This window comes from Petaurus breviceps, unplaced genomic scaffold, assembly GCF_028583685.1.
Source record: "Petaurus breviceps papuanus isolate PSGF00001 unplaced genomic scaffold, PetGlider_PUasm1.0 214, whole genome shotgun sequence".
NCBI lineage: Eukaryota > Metazoa > Chordata > Mammalia > Diprotodontia > Petauridae > Petaurus > Petaurus breviceps.
In genome coordinates, this window is record NW_027185863.1 from 2,489,773 (window position 1) to 2,508,002 (window position 18,230).

The window sequence follows — 18,230 nt, forward strand, 5'->3', positions numbered from 1 at the left end:
CACACACACACACACACACACACACACACACACACACACACACACACTAGAAGAGCTCCAGTTTCACATAGCCCCTTTTCCACAGCCTGCTGATTTTTAAGCTGTCAATGGAATACTGTTCTGCTTCAAATTAAAGGAAGAGAGAGGATGCCAGAGAAAAGGAGCGAGTGTGGGACAAAGAGAACACACATTCAAGAAAGACCCAATCCAACCCTAAGCCAATGACAGCTATCAGTTGCAATAATATTTCTTTTTATTTCTATAACCTTGCTGATTCCTAGGGCATTAGTCTCTCATGTCCTCTAATATCCCACCTCCATACCCCAGGGAGAACCAAACTTTATTCCTGTAAAATGTAACTACTTTCATAGCTCAGTCTTCTCCCACAAAGAGAAAACTACCCTAGTTAAAGTCACACACAATATGATGCTAATAGTTAGCATTTACATAGGGCTCTAAAGTTTCAAAGTTCTTTATATCTCATTTGAAAATATTGAGAGATAGGGATAGCTAGGTGGCACAGCGAATAGAGCACCGGCCCTGGAGTCGGGAGGACCTGAGATCAAATCCGGCCTCAGACACTTAACACAAAAATTAGCCATGTGACCTTGGGCATGTCACATAACCCCAATTGCCCTCCAAAAAGAAAAAAAAGAAAAAGAAAGAAAATACTGACAGAAGTACCAATTGAGAACCTGGAGTTCAGCTCCCATCCCTCCTTTCCATTAGCTTTTGTCAAGACCTTGATAGGCTACCTATACACCAGTTTTCTTTACATCTTTTTTTCCTCTTATACAACTGGGATGGCAATTTCCACAAAGATGTTGTTCCTTGGCTAAGCATTTTGCATATAGCATTGGGGAGTTGGAGAGGAGGGGGGATAAATATATCCTCTAAAAAATATTGACAAATTCATCAAAAATATTTTAGTCTCACTGACCGAGCAAATTTTTGCTCTTTATAATCATTTGTTCCTATAATTCTCATTTGGAAGATTTTCATCTTCAGAAAAATGAACAGGTTATATGATATGTAAGAGCTCTTGTAACTGCATCATTAGTCCTCAGAGTGACAGAGCCAACAAGGTTATAAGAGCACAAGAGTTTGCATGGAAATCATTATGGTGTTCATAATGGGAAAAATAACTTTTCTTCTCCATGTTCAGAAATATCACTGAGATAGAAGGTTCATTCAGAAGACCCTACCCACCACAGCCATATAGAAACCCAGTCTCTTTACACAGCCATAATAAAGAGAAGCCTTAGCTTCCAAACTGGACAATTCTTCCAAAACTGAACAAATCCTAATGGTTTTTTGGTGAAATCCCATCCCTAAATTAGAGAAAGAAATATATCCACCTGACAAACCAACTCTTCTTGGACAATTGTGTCTACATGAAAAGAAAGTTCTATTAGTACTTGTAAGCAATTCTGAATAAATGCACCCTCCACAAACCATAGCATGTTTCTCAGTTTTCTTGAGGATGAATCTTATCTCAGGTAAACACAAGTTCTTTATTACTATATATATATATATATGTATGTATGTATGTATATATATATATACATGCAATCACCATGGTCTTCTTCATCACTACTACCACAACTGCTCTCCATAGTATCTCCTAAGAATGAGATTAGAAAGTAATGAAGATTTTATCATTGATTTAAGCCAAATTGGATGAATTTTGGTGGGCCTCTCATTTTTTACATACTTATTTACACACACACACACACAGCTCTAACTTCATGAAAATGGAACACATGAAAAATATAGAAACTCTCCAAAAATTTGGCCCAGTGTGTCTTAAACAGTGAGTCTTACAGATTCTTGCCAACAACAACAAGAGAGAAAAGAAAAATTTTTCTTTTATCTGAACTCAGGAATGAAAAATAAAACTCTTCTTTTCTATAAGGTTGAATGCCTCCAATTTTCCACACTCTGTACAACTTCTGACTAGTTAGCCTCTTCACAGTAACCACATAGATTTGCAACTGGCTTTTCTTTTCCTCCAAAAGAGACAGAGTATATATTATGGATTTAGTCAATCCAAAATGAAGTTCTAGCTCTCTCCTTTTTTTCTTTTTAAACTGTTCTGGAGGACTATTTTTTTTTTGGAGGGAGAAAGGCAAGGTAATTAGGGTTCAGTGACTTACCCAAGGTCACACAACTAGTAAGTGTCAAGTGTCTGAGGTCGGATTTGAAATCTGGTCCTCCTGACTCCAGGGTGGGTGCTCTATTCACTGTGCCACCTTGATGCACTCCTTTTTTTTTAACTGTCTAACTTTCTTCTGAAGGAAAAGAGCCTAATCACTTTATAGATAATTGTGAAGAAAAAATGAAAAAAAATTCCTACGCAATTTTTTTGCAAATTTTAAAATAATACACAAATATAAGATATCATGATGAGTGGCAGCATGGGTTCCTGGTCTGACTACTGTGTTAGAGCTCTAGAATCTGCTTCCGAGTTTCTGGTGCCCACTGTTGTTGTTCAGTCATTTCAGTTATGGCTGACTCTTCATGACCCTATTTGGGATCTCTAGCTCATTTTATAAATAAGGGAACTAAAGCAAATAGGGTTAAGTGACTTGCCCAGGGTCACACAACTAGTAAATATCCAAGGCTAGATTTGAATTCAGGTCTTCCTGAATCCAGACCCAGCACTATATCCACTATGCCACCTAGCTAGCCTTCCAGTTCCCAAATAATGCTCTTCACCACTCATGAACTCTCCTGTCTGCTCCAAACAGAATAAGTTTGAGAAGTTAGCTATAACAGAACTTCACAGTTTGAGAGTCCCAGAGTTATTGCAGGAGGTCCACATATCAATATGTATAAGTGCACAAATAAGCAAACATTTCTCCTATGCATTGAATGAATAATATGCCTCACATATATTACCGTGGTTTTTTTTTCCAAATTCCTGTGGGTGATGTAGTTAATAAAATAAAAATTGATTTTTAAGTGTTACTGTAGCTTTAAAGTGTTATAGTAGTTTCTCATCGACATATTTTTTTCTCAATCAATAGATATTGAGAATGCAACTATTATTATATGAGAGTTCTCAGAATTTTTTGGCATTAATAAAGGTGTCCTCATAGTTGAAAAGATTTGGGACTCACTGATCTTGACAATGAGGAACACTACCAAGAAAAATGTACTATAGCAAGAATAAGTGTTGTAGGAAGAACTCAACCTGTACTTCAATATGGTACAGTAACATTGGCTAAGTCTTTAACCATTTTAATTGTCAGTCTCCCCATTTATAAAAGAAGAAAGGGTTGGACTCAATGACCTCTAAGGTCATGCCTAACTCGAAATCTGTGATTTATGTTTTTATATAAACACATATATGAGTATAAAGTTCTGTGATTTATGATTTTCCAATTCAATGCTACCCAGACTGATGAAAAAAATGGGGTGGGAGGGACAGGGAGGTTTTTGAAAGAAGCAGAGAGCAAGAGATAGGATGTGAAGACACTGAGAGCAAGCAGAAGCACTTTGCACATATTTATAAATATTATGTATATTGGTGACTTAATGAAGGTATATGAGTGGGAATTTGGGAGGGGAAAGGAGTTGGGTAGATGAGTCCATGTTGACATTTAACAGTAACTATAAGCAAAATCATGTGAAAATTAACAGTAATTACTCGTCAATTGTTTGGGCAGTTTCTTGTGCGTGTATGTGTGAATAGGTATATGTATATATGTGTATTGTGTACACATAAATGTATGTGTGTATATATACATATATAACATATATACAAGTAAATGAAAAAACCAGGGATTGAGGGAGGTGGAGGTAGAAGAGAGCCTAAAAGAATGCTAAGAGAATGGGAAACTGAAATAACAGGAAAGGTGAAACGGACAAAAATCAAGAAAATTCATTAGAGAAATTTAAAGGAGAGAATAAGGGAAATGAAAGATATTTTGGGGAATGAGAGTCTGGTTAAACAGAAAAAGACAAAAACAGGATGGAACTAGGGAACAAAGCAAAAAAATAAATAAAACGGGATTAAAAATAGTCAAAATCTTTCCTGCTGAAAGAAAATCCACAGTGGTGTTACTCAGTGGAAGATAAAAGAACTGACACAGGGTTCTAGGTATGCTAAAAAAAATCAAGAAAAACTCATCACTGACTTACAGTAGGAATGCTGATAGATACAAAAGAAGAAGAAGAAAATATGAAATGAAAGTAATGTTATGGAAAGAAAATACTCTTAATGCTCCAAGAATATGTCTAAGTTTTCTAAAATGCCTTGCTCTACAATCTACAAATTCTTACTAATTTCTTACTTTAATGTTTGACTGACAATGGAGTGTAATGCACCAAGTCCTGATCTGACTCCTAAAGACCTGTTTTAAATCCTGACTCTGTCACTTGTGTGACCTCGGCCCTCTCTGGGCCTCATTTTCCTTAGCTATAAAATGAAAAAATTGGACTAGAATCTCTCTAAGGTCTCTTCCAGCTCAAAAATTATATTTTCCTCATCTTATAAATGTGTTATGACATTGGTTCCAATTACAAAGCACTTTACAAACAACTACCTAACAAATTATTTCATAAGAAATTCTTTATCTTTGTCTATATCTCTATGCACAAATGTGTTCTCCTCCCCCCATTTCAATTAAATTTTCCAATTTGAACAAATCTTCACAAAAAAATTACTAGTAATATTAATTCTAATGTTAATGATGACATAAGCCAAATTAGTTTGTCTGTATGGAAGAATTCGTAAAATTCAATGAGTGTTTTGGATGAATCAAAATGATATTAAAACCTATAAAAAGTTTTCTAGGTATTCCAATCTTCCTTATTGTATACTCGTTGGAAAGTGGTTATGATCTAAACACCTCTCTCTATAACATTTTATTGAATGAAATAATTTGAAAAGCAAAATAGTAGCTGTGGCACCTCATATACCCATTGGCTTAGAGAAGTCATTTAACCCATGTTTTGTTTTCAGAAGAAATAAAAAAAAAAACAACTAAACCACTCCACATGAACATATTCTGCTTGGAGAAAGGCCTGTAGGGAAAGATGTTCCTCCAATCTTCTTTACTTATCTATTCTCTCTGGAAATTCTTCCTTATACCTAAAAGGATAGAAAACAGGTCATTCTATCCATGGAAGTTTTGTTTGTGGGCCTCGTCAGAGTGGACTCTGAGTATAAAATGTCATTATAGTAACAATTGTAGAACTGTCTACCTAGAACATCAAAATGTGATTTACTAGAATATTCAGGGCAACTGCGGTAGTATGCAGATCTTTAATTTTTTTCCTAAAGAAGAGCTACTTCCAAAAAAAAAAAGCAACAACCTTGATTTCTGAACCCAACACTTGTATTGGAATAGAGCACAATGTTTCAGACTTGACATTTTTTTTCCCTTTAGGATTGCCAGCTTCATAGGTTTTATTTTTCCAGCAATACTTTTTTTTAATCTTGGCACAAATGGTGAGTTTACAAAATGTAATAATGCAAGGGATATAAAATGTATCTTCTACTTGAAAGGCAATGTAGACAAATTGTCAGGATATTGGATTAGAAATCAGATGAATCTTTTCAACTTCCCTACAAGTCTACTTAATTGAATTATGTATTCTCTCAATTTTTATACCATATGAAGAACAGGACAGGCTAGGTCTTTGGAGGTACAACTGGGTGAGAGGAATATTTTGGATTTCTAAAACACCTTCCCTAGAATAAAATGCTTTGTTTCCTCCACACAATGAAGTAGTAAAAATAACAATATCTTTTTGTAAAGTAGTTTTCTCCCATGAAGTTTTGAGGCACATGATTTCACATTATTTCTTCCAAAATCCGTACAATAATTCAAGGCTATGCACATAACCAACCGGTCTGTCACTTACAATCTGGGAGACTTACTTGAGACGGTGAGGTCATTTGACTGGCCCATGATCACACAGCCAGTATGTGTAATATAATCTCTAGTAGAATATGAGCATCTTGAAGGCAGAGAATCTTTATTTTTGTCTTTATATTCTCAGAGTCTACTAAAGTCGTATTAAAGATGCCATGGCAGGACTCGAACCCTGTCCTCCCAACACCAAGACCTGTTTTCCCTCCAGTACAGTTAGCTTATGTCTCACATAAGATTAACCTTTCTAATAAATATATAAACCAATATATTGTCACCTTGGGTGGGGGAGGGAGAACTCATACTCAAAATCGGAACAGTCAATTTTGTCAGAGAAGCACTATTCAAATTTGTCATCATTGTCTCCCCAACATTCTCCTCAAAGATTTCTCCACATAAACATTGCTGGGTGGAAAGTTTAAGTGTGGTTTGCTAAGCAGCTGAAGTGCTGAACATAGTATTTATAGAAGGAGGTTAGGAACCAACCTAGAAAGGCACTCAGAGAGAATCAAAGAAGAACTGAACACATTGAGGCTCTCACATGACAGTTTAGATTGTCTCAGATCTCTTCCAATGGAGAGAAAATGGCATCAAAGGCAAAAAACCTTTTTTTCTCCCTTCCAAGGATGAAAACACAACATCATTAGTCAAATTTACTCTGAACTTCCGCCTCTTCTTGTTGATTTGTACTCAGGTTGAGTAAACATATCTTTCCATCAAGGTAAATAAATGTAAAAGGCAGATCAGTAACTTAATTGCTTAAGGAAAGATGCAGTGCAGTGCAGTGCATCTCTGTTTTTGATGATGTTATTTGGAGTATTCGAGTTAACGTCCTTTAGGAAAAAAAAGCGATTATCTCTGTATGGTATCTTTGTCTTTCTCATTGAAATTTGACCTATGGTATTTCATTCTATAACCGTGCTGTTTGTAGTTTTGACAGAAGTCATAAAAAATGATGCCAACCAGTAGAAACATATTTCCTAGATACTTTTCTGCAACTGTACATCTTTGAGAAACAAAATTTGACAGGCAGTTGTTCTAAAATATGGTCTGTTTGCTCCTGGTGAGTTAACAAAAATGAAAATGAAAATATCCAGCATATTCAGGTTTTTTCAAATGTCATCAGTATGCTTCAAAATGCATTTTTAATCCAAATTTCATGTGAATTTTGAGTCTGAAGGCATTTTCAACTGTTTCAAACACATGCTATACACCCATTCCCTACAGAAAAAAAAGATCCACTCTCCTCCATGTGGCATTACCTAGGGGTCTGAACTCAGGGGAAGTCAGTCCCTCTTGTTAAGATGAAATAGTTTTAATAGATCTGTAGCATAGATGTCTAGGGAAAGACAGAAGGGAAGAAAGGTGGGGGAGGGAGCCTGCATCTGAAATTAGAATCTGGTTCGTAGCATGCATGTGGATTTAGTTCACATACACAGCTGCCAGACTGACATGATAGATCTTAAGGGCTACAAAGGAACGGAGAAAATCTATCCAATTAATACCCCTCAAATTAAAAATTACGGCACAATAGATCATACCAGCTTTACAGGCTGTGTCTATAGGATGCCACAACATCTGGAAGCAAAGTGAAAAATTCAGTCAATCATCTGGATGTTGGGTCTACACAATGCCAAACATCTGGGACTTTAGAAATACCTTAGCTTTAGCTACCATAGCCTTAGGCCAATGAGGAGTTACTGGGGCAATGTTGTGCTCTATAAAGCAGTCTCCAACTGACCTTGTCACCAAAACAGGACCTATTCAGGAGTGGCTGTCCCAGTGGCAGGGCTTAATGGCTTGCCATCACTTTTGCTACTCTTCCTCCATCCATTCTAATTATTGAGTCAAAAACACCAGTAAGATTCTTGTGTAATCTATTGTAATAAAGAAGTTCTTGTGTGGTTGGGGTTAGAGCAGGAGGGAGAGGATGAGTAGAGCCCACTAAATTCAAAATAGGATTGATATTTCCTGGTATAAAATCTATCACTAGATTCCTTAGTTTGAAGACTAGTGAGAAAATATAACCTTCTAGTTTAGGGATCATTGAAACCGACAAGAGATTAAAAAAAAAAACTGACATTGAGATTACTGAATTCTTCATTTACATAACTGTCTCCTTTTATTCCCCCTTTCTTGTCCCTTTAAGTGAAGAATTGAATATCCTTAACCTTGATTTCTCTCACTTCTTTCAATTTAAAGCATAGCCCATGACATTAATTAAAGTGTGCGTGAGCTGAAGGGTGAAAGTTATATATGTTTTTTTTAATTGTACCCCACGATGTTCTAGAAAAGCAGTACAGTTTTTAGTTGTGCTCCCACTTCTTGATCTCCGTGCCACAGATGGAACTCTACACTGCTTAGCACAACATAACACGGAAAGGCAAGGTATCTCTGTGAATTGTGCACCCATTTTGAGAGCAGAAAGGCCTGCCATCGAATCTGCTCCCTGATCTTATGAGTTTTATAAATACTGGCAAATCGCTTGAATTTCATAATAATTTTCATAATATCCCCCTCTGTAAGATGGGGATAATCGTACCTATAGGATCAACCTCACATGGCATTTAAGAGGCTCAAATGAGAGGATATATGTTAAACATTTTGTGAATTTGAAAGTGCCCTACAAATATCAGTTTTTAATATTATATCCACCTTAAAAAATAATTTCACCTGAAAAGAAAATGTAGACAAGTCATAGTAGATCGGTTTTTTTATTGTTATTGTCATTAGTGAATTTTTGTTGTGGTTAGGGACGCTATTTTTATTGAAGTCAAGATTATGAGAACAAATATAAAGTCATTCTTTTTTGTCCATTGATCAAGCAACCACCTTTGGTCCATATGCTGATATTTAAGACTGTGCTATTCTAGAAAATTTTAACACAAAAGTTTCCAACAATTCAAATGAATTACTTTAAACCCTTCTCAGATTTCTTCATTTTTAAAAGTACATAATACAAAAAATTATTATGTGAAACGCATTTAGACCTCCATATATTTTACTACTAATTTCATATATAGACATGGAATCTCTTTTCTCCTAATATAGAAATGGCACAGCAGTATTTAAATGACTCCTTATTCTAAGTCTTTTAAATATGCACCAGATGTATCTTTTGTAAATGTTATGTTTTTCAACATCTCAGCATTTGCAAATAGTTGAAAGCTATGTCAAGCATGCTTTAATGGGGCATAAAGTGCATTGTATTCAAAGAAATGGCATACCATTGTAATAGGTGAAAATATAAATGTTGTCAATTGATACGTTTTCCTTTTATTGATTTAAATTGTATAATAGCACACTTTATATACACCCAGATTCTATACCAATTTAAAGGTAACAATATGAAAAATACCATGCTTATATTAATGGATTCTACATGCACATAGATAGAATTCATGTAAAAGATTTTTAGACCCATGAGACTTTACAAATCATCTAGCTGAACCCTATACAGTAAAAGAAAACTAAAGCCAAAATCACACATAGGTACTTACTGCATACATCGATCTATTGCTCAGTTGAAGGAAGTTTACCCATACTCTGTCTGTCTCTCTCTCTCTTCATATATGTATGTATGTATGTGTATGTATGTATTGTGTATGTGTGTGTTATCCCCTTGAGTGCCCAAACAAATAAATAGAAACATCTATTAAAAATGGATGCCTCTTGTTGGCTGTATTCAGAAGTTATTGGTAGATTCAAAATATAGCTTAAACTTAAATAAACTTGGACAAATTATCACATAAGAAGTCAGAAAATGCTAAAAAAAAAAAGTGACCTTTATTTTAGGGAATATAATATCGAACACCTAAAAATAATGTTCATTGCTATTGTTTAAAAAGAGTTAAAGAAAGTTATTGTGATCTTTCTGCTAGTGTAAAATTCTACATTGTAGTTAAGGACTATGTTTTTTCATTATGAATGGAATAGACATAAAGTTCCCCCATCAAAAAAAACCCCAACATTACAGATGTCAAAAGCTTTTTACAAATGTGTCCAAATAATACTTAATATTTCAATTAACATCTTCTAAAGTACAAGTTACCCTACCGATGGCACAGGGAATAAAATGTAGGACCTGGAGTCAAAAATGCCTGAATTCAAATCCAGCCTCAGATACTTATTAGTTTCAGAACTCTAGGCAGGTCACTTAATCTCTCTCTACCTCCTCAGCTTCTTCATCTGTTAAAAAGAGATAATAATAGTACCTGCCTTCTCAGATTGTTGTGGGGATTAAATAAGATAATATCTATAAAGTGTTTTTGCAAACCCTAAAGCATAATATAATATAAATTATTACTATTATTATTAAAACCAAAAATTACATAATAAAAATAGCTGACATTTGTATGACACTTTAAGGTTTGCAGATAGCTTTCCCTACATTATCTTATTTAAACCTCAAGACAACCTTCTGAGGCAGATACTACAGATTTTAATGTCTTCATTTTATGTTTTTTATTTGTGTCATTTTCTGAAAGTCAAAAAAAGTTTCCTATATTATGTCACTTCATTTCTTGCCACTTGAAAGTTCATGGAAATTATAAATATTTCATTTAAAATGTAACAATTGTTCCATTTTTTTGTTCCAAAATGTGATATTTCTTTCATTAAGTTAGTGTTTCACTTTGGTAATACTTTTCAAAGATTCTACAGATGACTATGCTTTAACACTCAGAATTGAAAACATTTATTTTTCCTACCAATCCATAAGGACCTCCACATACAACCCACCTCCCCAACTCAAGATTCTACTGTTTGAGGAGTGGGCACAAATGCTAGTTTTACTAGAAGAGATAACCTGACATTGGATCCCAATGTCAGGACTGACTATACTTTGGATACCTGAAATGGCATAATTATTTCCGGTGGAATTTTGCAACCAACTATCCTGTAACAGGCACCTTTGTGAGGGTTTTTGAAGCACCAAACTTCATTTGGAAAAGCAACCACCACGCATGCAATATGAAATTTTAATGGGGACAGGACTAGCATTTGAACAAAGTTACATAGCAAACAAGGCAAAATTTTCCTACAAACTCACACAGTTCTCTTCTGCTATGTCAGTCAAGCACACATGGACAAGACAGACCCCAGTGGTTCACAAGTAATGCCGATCTTTCAAGTCAACAATATGCATGCTAAAGAAGCTCTTTTTTCGTCAATATCTTGTTTCCTTTCCCTCAGTTTTCGTAGTGAAAGAAACAGACACTTTCAGCTAAGTATTGCGCAAAAGGAGAAATGTAGAACCCAGCTAGCATTTAGATAGCCCTTTAAGGTTTACAAAGTACTTTATGTATGTTATGTCATATGATTCTCACAACAAACTTCAGAGATAGGGGTTGTTATTATCCCCCTTTTACAGAGGAATAAACTAAATGCTGGAGATGTTATGTGACTTGTCCAAGGTAACACAGTCAGGAAGTATCTGGGGAGGGGATCAAACTTTCCTTTCCCTAACTCCAAGTTCCAAGCTATGTCCGCTGTGCCGCCTAGCTGTCCCACACATAGACACACAGATATGAGTGAAGATTCAGAGATAAGGTTATTGTTTTACACTTGGTGAAACTTCTCAGAGACAAAAATCATACGAGAATAAGGTGAAGAGTTTCAGCAAACACATGTCTCCGAATTTGAGGCTGGTGATTCTGAATTCCACCCTACACTTTTCTTAAGGGAGAGGGGGAATTATGTAACCAAGTGGTCAAAAAGTAACAGAGGTCACTAAGTCATGCATACCACATGTATTTGTTTATTTCTTTGTTTATTCATATATCAGATAATTAATTATTAATTAAAATTATATTTTATTGATATATTAATTATATTGTATAATTAATAATATTAATTAAAATTATATAATTAAAATCAGATAAGACTACATTTTAATCTGCTTGGGGCCACCTTCGGGAGAGCTATAGCCACACATGGCCTCCAAAGCACATGTCTGACCTGGATGATGTAATACAAAGAGTACTGGGCTTAGAGTTTAAAGACATGAGTTTGAATCACACACTTATCAACTGTGTGATGACAAGCAAGTCACTTCACTTTCCTGAGACTAAATTTCCTCATCTGTAATGATAATGAATGGAGCACTAATTCACAGGGCTGTTGAAAAGATAATTGCCGGCAAGGCAGTATAGCAGATACTGACCTGGAGTCAGGAAGACATACATTCAAATCCAGCTTCAGATACTTAACTAGCTATGTGACCCTAGACAAGTCATTTACCATCAGTTTCCTCATTTGTAAAATGAAGATAATAACACCTATCTCCCAGGATTGTTGTGAGCATTAAATGAGATGATAAAGTGTTTCAAAACCTTAAAGCACTATATAAATGCTAGCTATTATAATAATGATTATTATTAATTCATGTAAATGACTAATATGGAAATATGTTTTGCATGACTGCACATGCACCTATATCAAATTGCTTGCCTTTTCAATGAGAAGAGGTGAGGGACAGGGAGAGAAAATGTAGAACTTAAAATCTAGGGAAAAAAAGAAGAATGTTAAAAATTGTTTTATGTGTGATGGGAAAAAATAATCTTTTTTAATTAATGCATATAAAATAACCTAGAAGCCTTAAACTGTTTATAACTATTTCATCTATTCCTATTTCATACCAAATAAAACATATGCATATTGTCAGTTTCTTTGAAAGCAAAGTGAGAATAGTAATACCAACCTCCATGACAGAACAGTTTGAGTAATAACAAAACAAAATTGTAGGGAAAACATTCTTGTTGATAACCTCTTTCAGGCCAAGTAATTTCCCTGAACTCAAGAGGGCCTTTTGTGATGAGTGTTAGCTCTCTCTGAAGAGAGCTACCTACCTGTTCTACTCCATTGTATTGTTAATAAAGTGTATTGGAGGGGTGGCTAGGTGGTGCAGTGAAGAGAATACCAGCCCTGGTGTCAGGAGGACCTGAGTTCAAATTTGACCTCAGACACTTAACACTTACTAGCCGTGTTACCTTGGGCAAGTCACTTAACCCCATTTGCCCTGCCTTCCCCCCTCCAAAAAAAAGCAAAAACAAATAATAAGCATGGGAAAGAGGGATATTCCACACACACCTGAGTGACCATATTCAAAGTCCCTTGAGATTTCATATTTAATCAGAAAAGCATACTGGAGTCAGTTGTCCTAATAGCCTCTGAAAGTGGTGGAAAAGATCACTTTCTTTGGACTCAGAAGATCTGGTTTCAGATCCTTGCATCTGTGTGCAAGTCACTTAACACCTCTGGGCCTCAGTTTCCTCATCTATAAAATGGAGGGGGGGAAGGGGACTGGACTAAATTACCTCAGAAGTCAGGTCCTTTCAGCTACAATGCTTGAGAATTGAGTATAAACAACTAACTACTCCCGGAAATCTTAAGGAGCTGATACAGAATAACCTCACTTCCAGATAAATTCACTAAGGTTATGAGGTGGTTATTGGCCTGTATGCTTCCCCAAATCCTTAGGAGACCAATTTAATGCGCTCTCAAAGTCTACTGTACTGATCTATTATTACCTTGTCTTTCAGTAGACAAGCTACAGACACAAGGTGAACCAAAAATACAAACCTATGCCCATAAACATGACCACAGTAAAGGAGACATTAAGCTCTTATGGGGTTTTTTTCTCTGCACAGCCCCAAATACACCACAAGCCAGAGGGTCCCTTGTTCTATGTATATTAGTTGCACATGCTCTTGTTTGGTGTATTTAGAGTAAATGTTGAGAATAAAATTAAAATATTTTAAAATAATAACTAAAGACCAGAATAAGTATTCAGTTCTGCTGATGATGTCCAGAGATTACTAGAAACCTATAAATAATGATAGCTTCAAAAGTATGTAGCAAAGGGCATTTTAGGGGTATTGAGCTGGTTTGCAAATTTTTCTTGCAAGCCTAGAATTCAAACTTATAGCACTGCTTAGAGGAATATATTTTTCCCCCAGGAGAACTATGATGGTAAGATCCCTGATGGACTGATCATGTCAAATTGAAGAGAGTGTGCCTACTTAGGTCTGGATATAAAACTTGTGGAAAAAGAAAAAAGTAGGGACAATTTTACATCCAAACTCCAATGTTCTCGGTTATTTAAAGGATTCTATTTCTATAGGGTTTTTTGTTGTTGTTCTAATCAAAGGTCCCTTGACTATTCTCTCAGCAGTTTTATTGGTCATTTGGGGGTATAGCATATAACAAATTATGTTTTCATTTGCAACTGACACAGTGGTTCCCAGACATCCAACTCACCAAATTAGATATTAGGAAACATAACTTCCATAATTGTTTTCATGTCTGTTTTAGTATTTTAAATAATGCCTTTCCTAAAACGGGGTAAGGGGGAAAGAGGTGAGGGAGAGTGAGGCAAGGAGGGGGTCATCAAAAATCCTTTCAATAATTTAGTTGCTTCTTTCTTTAAGTTTGCTACATCTTGGGCAAAGGACAGTTAATAGCAGCCAATCCTGATTGGCTGACATCTGTTTTTTTTTTTTTAACAAGATCTGTATTTGCCAAGTAGCTGGACAGCGAAATTCATTTGGTATTCATGGGAAGTGCTTGCAGAACAATAATGACAATAATTGCCTCTGATTCTTGTGTTTACAACACTGCCAAAGTATCATTAGGGCCTTATTTATAGATAATAATGCTTATTAATCACAAGTATTTGAATTTTGGAATGTATTAGATTAATATTCTTTTGTACCTCTGTTCTGCACTAATGCTGTGAAAGACATTTACTGAATGCAACTCATTGGGAAAGCTTATTTTGAGCAGTAAAATAATATGTGTAATTTGTAGGTGATAGATATAAAAATTACAGGCCTACCTCTAGCAGTCTACACCATGATCAATGGTCAACACTGAAAATTAGACCCTAAAACCAAAATCAGTGATATAAGGTAAGAAATCAAAATAAATATCCCTAAAGGCATTAATCAAAAAACAACCATTAAATTTTTATGGAAAGAGTGCTTCCCAACCACAAGTGTATTATTTTCTTTTTCTAGTCTTAAATCTTCAATGACTGACATCACTTCACAGAAAAGTGTTTGAGGGTTTTCCCATGAAACATCAATACCATTAACCCAGGTTCCCTGAATAAAAAAAAAAAACAGTAACAATAATCATACTTTCACTTCAGAACTTAAAAAAGCTGTGATTTTATCAGTGTGGGTTTATCTCTGTACCACCCCCCCAAAAAATGAAACTTGAAATCTCTCCGCACCTTAATAGAGATAACTACATGAGCCAATACAGCCAAAAGGTTCATTGGCCTCCTAGTAATGAGCTCTCCAATAATGCTAAATTGTATCATAATAAACAGTCCTTCAATGGAGCTGTACATAGTCCAAGACTGCTTAGTTTAGAAGAGGCCATCTCCAGTCATCCTGGTCTATATCTGGCCACTAGACCAGCTGGTCTTGGAGGAAAAAGTGAGGCTGGTGACTTTGCACAGCCCTGCCTCACTTAAATCCAACTCACTTTCCAATCATGGCATCATCTTCCTGATGTCATAATCCTCTTAGAAAATGAAGGACAAAGAACAACAGCTCAGAAAAAGTTCATTATCTTCCATTATCTTGAAGAAACCAGTGTCACCTCCATGACGCCAGAGAGCATTTAGTATGAGAACAATAAAAATAACTATACTTTAAGATTTCAAATAGAAAGGGAACCTCGAGATTATCAAGTCTCATCCCCTCATTTTTCACATAAGGAACCAATTTGAGCCCTAGAGAAATTAAGTGATTTGTCCAAATCCACACATGTAGCATGAGCAGCATGAGCAGCACAAGAACTTGCGCCCTGGCCTTTGAATTCCAAAACTGACTTTTTACTTATTTAATGATCCTTACTGAGGTCACTCCATCTCCCGTTTGTTACTTTACACTGGCTTTCCTCCATGTCTGAAATATTCTCCCTCTTCATCTCTGGTTCCCTCAAAATCCAGCTCAAATTCCACCTTCTTTGGGAGAACTTTTCCAGTCACCCCAGCTAATGATTCCTTCTTCTCTGAGATTATAATAACTAACATTTATATAGTGCTTACTCTATGCCAGACTAAATTACCTCCCATCTGTTCAGTGCATGTACTAGTAATTTACATGCTGTCTTCCCCTTCACAATGGAAGCTCCTTGAGGCTGGGGATTGTTTTTCTTTGTCTTTGTATCCCCATGATTTAGCATTGTGCCTGGCATATAGTAAGGGTTTAATAAATGCTTATTGACTGCCTGACCTCACCTGCTTCCATTTGTGTGGCAATTTATATTTCAATAATATAGGCAAGGCAATCATCTCCATTTTATAGATAAGGAAGATAAGGTTCAGAGAGCTTATTTGTGCTTTACTAAGGTCAAGCTATGAAAGCTATGAAGAAGTGAGAGGTTTCACAACCTGATAATGACAGCATTTTGAGATTAATTCTTGATTCTTAGTGTAATCATTTTACTTATATTCAAATTCAACAAACATTTAATAAACACTTATTGTATACAGATGTAGAGGGAGATATCCTGTTTACATAAAACTGTAGCATCCTTGACTTTTAAATTTTTAACATCTTATAGAAAAAGAGTGGGAACTCCTAAGAGTAGCAAACAATAAAAACAATAAAAACTCAATATAAATATCAGGTGTTACATATTTATTCATTTATTTGTCCAAATTTGCTGTTTTGTTCAGTGCTGAGCAAATATTAAAAGTAGTGCTGAAACTGAGCAACATTCAAATTGTTGCAATAGTCATATTTTTATATGATAAATTGTAGGATTTTTATTTTAATTATTTTAGTTTATATTTTAAAGTATATTTAAAATTATTATTAGAAATATTTTTAAAAATTTAAATGCATTGTCTTCAGTTTATTATTCTTTAAACATAATTTGTGTAAGTGAATACTATGAAAACAACCTTGTAAACAGATACAAAACATTACAAGTCCACACAAATTTTTTGCCATGACACCCTCTCCTGTAGAGAAAATAAAATAAATGGGATCTTCAGCTTTTTCTTTTCATGTAGCATATAAAATATTACTGGTTGGGAAAAAGCAGGCAAGCATCTTTTTCTTAGATGTTAAGAGATGTACATACTCTAAATGTTATTATAATATTGCTGCTTCTTTAGCTGAATGTATTTCTAATGCAATGACAATTTTGAATAGATTTTTAAGCTAGAAAAAAAATTACTTCTAGAGTAGAACTCAGATCCTGTGCTTTTAAAAGAACCTTTATTACTCAATATTTAGGGGAGGAAATGTTGACAGTATTGATTTTACTGACTATGCTTAGCCCAATCCCCTATTACCTTAAATCTGCTTTATGGAATGCAATTTTGAGAGGCGATAGTACATATCTAATTACTATCTACAATACATAACATTATCTTCTTTTCTTCACTCTTATTTATTGTCCCCCACAGAAAGTAAAGAGACTGATTTCTTCAATTCAATGAATAACACTGAGAAAATTGTACTCCCTAAAAAGGCCCTTAAGATTTACTTAGCAAATGTTTCCAAGTCATAGCATGCAAGAATACTAAGATCCTAATTTGTTAAATGTATAATGTTAACATCTTAATTCATTGTTGAGTATAAATAACTTCCAAGATTCCCCTTAGACTATTTAGTAATAAGTTAAGGTATTTTATCGTATATGTGTTTGTATGTGTCCCTTCACAGGCAAAGAGAAACAGAAAGTTACACTCTTATCAAATCAATCAAAGTGGATAGCTAGTCTTGCTAATCTAGGCCCCTAAGCTCTCTTTTCTTTTACTGTGAGATGTAGGGCCTAATAACTACAGTAACTGCCTAAACTTTCCATTTCACTTCATATATACAATGTATATATACTTTCATAGATAATTCAGGTGTGTCTATGCTGGGTTGAATCAACATGTATAGATACTTTACATCATTCAGATATCATTATAAGTCATACCTCTCCCTCAACAGCTGGCAGAATGAAAAGGGAAAAGGAACTACCGGAACTTATTCAGACAATTATTCTTCCTGTGTAGGCAAAACCTGATTCTCCCTTTCAAAAACAAATGTTTGGAAAAGGAAAGGAAATAAATGTTTTGAGGGAGCACAACTGTTCTCAGTAATTTTTGACTTTTGTAATCTTATGATGTCTCTCCCCAGAGGCTAGAGATCTGAAACCCTCTTAGGTATCATTCTGAACAAATCACCCTACTGCTAACAGAGGAGGAGGAGGAAGAGGGGGGGAGAGGAGGAGGAGAAGAAGGTGAATGAGGAGGAGGAGGAGAAGGAAAAGGAGGAGGAGAAGAAAAAGGAGAAAGAGAAGGAGAACAAGGAGGAGGAGGAAAACGAGAAGAAG

At 35.2% G+C, this 18,230-nt stretch overlaps 1 long non-coding RNA gene across 7 annotated transcripts in view; it reads right to left on the reverse strand.

Moving 5' to 3' along the window:
* Nucleotides 1-18,230, reverse strand: part of LOC138165702 (uncharacterized) — a 65,613-nt gene that overhangs the window by 27,879 nt on the left and 19,504 nt on the right. For 2 of the 7 annotated variants that reach the window (XR_011169415.1, XR_011169416.1), the window contains exon 2: nucleotides 14,719-14,766. The exons of the other annotated variants lie outside the window; for them this stretch is intronic. This is a non-coding gene — a long non-coding RNA (uncharacterized lncRNA). The remainder of the gene's footprint in view (nucleotides 1-14,718; nucleotides 14,767-18,230) is intronic. 7 annotated transcript variants of the gene reach the window in all.